The 2,099-nt window shown below is 43.2% G+C and overlaps 1 protein-coding gene across 1 annotated transcript in view; it reads left to right on the top strand.

The window, feature by feature from the left end:
* Positions 1-2,099, top strand: part of PUS7 (pseudouridine synthase 7) — a 65,818-nt gene that overhangs the window by 14,393 nt on the left and 49,326 nt on the right. The window lies entirely within an intron of this gene.

Here is a 2,099-nt window from a genome sequence, read left to right as displayed (position 1 = left end):
TTAGTAGAGACAGGGTTTCACCATGTTGACCAGGATGGTCTCGATCTCTTGACCTCGTGATCCACCCGCCTCGGCCTCCCAAAGTGCTGGGATTACAGGCTTGAGCCACCGCACCCGGCTTAAAAACATTTTTATTTGGGTACAGTGCTATGTGGCTGTAGTCCTAACTACTCCGGAGGCTGAAGCCAGAGGAACTCTTGAGCCCAGGAGTTGAAAACTAGCCTGGACAACATAGTGAGACCCCATCTCTGAAAAAGAATTTCAGGGACCACAAATTAACAAAGACGTTTGTTGTTTAGAATCACAGAGTAACTATTATACCGTGGGTCTGTTTCTTTATAGGCATGCGTCACCATACCTGGCTAATTTTTTACTTTTAGTAGAAACATGGTTTCACCATGTTGGTCAAGCTCGTCTCAAACTCCAAACCTCAGGTGATCTGCCCACCATGGGTCTGTTTTAACAGGACTACCATTTGCTGCCTGTAAGGTCTGTGACCCAGGTCAGGTGCTGGCTTCAGCAGTTTCTTAGTCTCAGCTGGGGCTCTGGGAAGGGGAGGAAATGGAGAAAGGAAGTAGAGGAGCATTTATTTGCTCATCCTGGGTTGATTCTGCTATTGAAGAAAAGGAGAGCTCAGCTACTGGGTAGAATAGTAAATGTCATTGTTAAAGCTTTTGTTGACCGGGCGCATTGCCTCACACCTGTAATCCCAGCACTTGGGGAGGCCAAGGTGGGCAGATCACTTGAGGTCAGGAGTTTGAGACCAGCCTGGCCAACATGGCAAAACCCCATCTCTACTAAAAATTTAAAAAAAAAATTGGCTGGGTATGGTGGCGTGGGCCTGCAGTCCCTGCTACTTGGGAGGCTGAGGCAAGAGAATCACATGAACCCAGGAGACAGAGGCTGCAGTGAGCTAAGATCGGACCATTGCACTCCAGCCTGGGTGACCAGAGCAAGATTCTATATCAAAAAAAAAAATTACGTTAAATTAATTTTTTACCGCATTTTAGTGAGCTATGGTTTTTTTGGTTATCTGAAATTCCCCCTTCCATCACTCCTAGTTAATAAATTTACTGCAGCTTTTCAGAATTCATTATCTGCCCCTTGTCTCCCTCCCCACCTGAACTTGCCAAAAGTGTGTGGTATTACAATGTTAGAGATCTTCAATTACTGACAAAATCTTTAGATGAAATCTTTAGCAATGCCAGGAAGAAAATTCCTTGCAGGTTTTTAGAACAATCCAGAATAATGGTTCAGGTTTCCTTTGCTTTTACAATGCAGAGGTTTATCTTAGGCTTATAATATGTATTTTCATATACATGTGGTAAATTTTACTATTGTCTTAAAAACTGATGTTTTCCCATCTATCCAAAGTCTTTAACTTTAAAAAGTGTAAACTATGAGCACGTTTTCTCATTTGTAAAATGAAGATAAAAGACTTTCTGAGTTTTTGAGGTCTAACTATGTAGTCCTATATACAAACTGTGATTCTCATTCCTATCAGTAATTTCAGATCTAGATTCACTTTTTGCTGTGAAGAATTGGTTTACCTGTAATTGTAATGTAGTTTGGTGGGATCTTTTTCATGTTTTATTTTGTTGAAGTATCATCAAGTTTAGCCAGTAGCAGCTGCAATATATCTTGATGTTTTCAGCTTGCAGATTACAACCCATTAATGGATCATGACATCAGGTTAGCAGTGGTTGGTCTCAGCTAGCATTTTTAAAAAATAGAATAAAGTAAAGGCTGGGCACAGTGGCTCCTGCATGTGATTCAGCACTGGGGAAGCCAGGGTGGGCACATCAATTGAGTTCAGGAGATTGAGACCAGCCTGGGCAACATGGTGAAACAGTATTTCTACAAAACATAAAAAAAAATTAGGTGGTTGGCCGGGCGCGGTGGCTCAAGCCTGTAATCCCAGCACTTTGGGAGGCCGAGGTGGGTGGATCACGAGGTCAAGAGATCGAGACCATCCTGGTCAACATGGTGAAACCCCGTCTCTACTAAAACTATGAAAAATTAGCTGGGCATGGTGGCGCGTGCCTGTAATCCCAGCTACTCAGGAGGCTGAGGCAGGAGAATTGCCTGAACCCAGGAGG

This window comes from Cebus imitator, unplaced genomic scaffold (genome assembly GCF_001604975.1).
Source record: "Cebus imitator isolate Cc_AM_T3 unplaced genomic scaffold, Cebus_imitator-1.0 Scaffold352, whole genome shotgun sequence".
Taxonomy (NCBI): Eukaryota; Metazoa; Chordata; class Mammalia; order Primates; family Cebidae; genus Cebus; species Cebus imitator.
The sequence above is the reverse complement of the archived record's forward strand: the minus strand, read 5'-3'. Positions and strand labels throughout refer to the sequence as shown.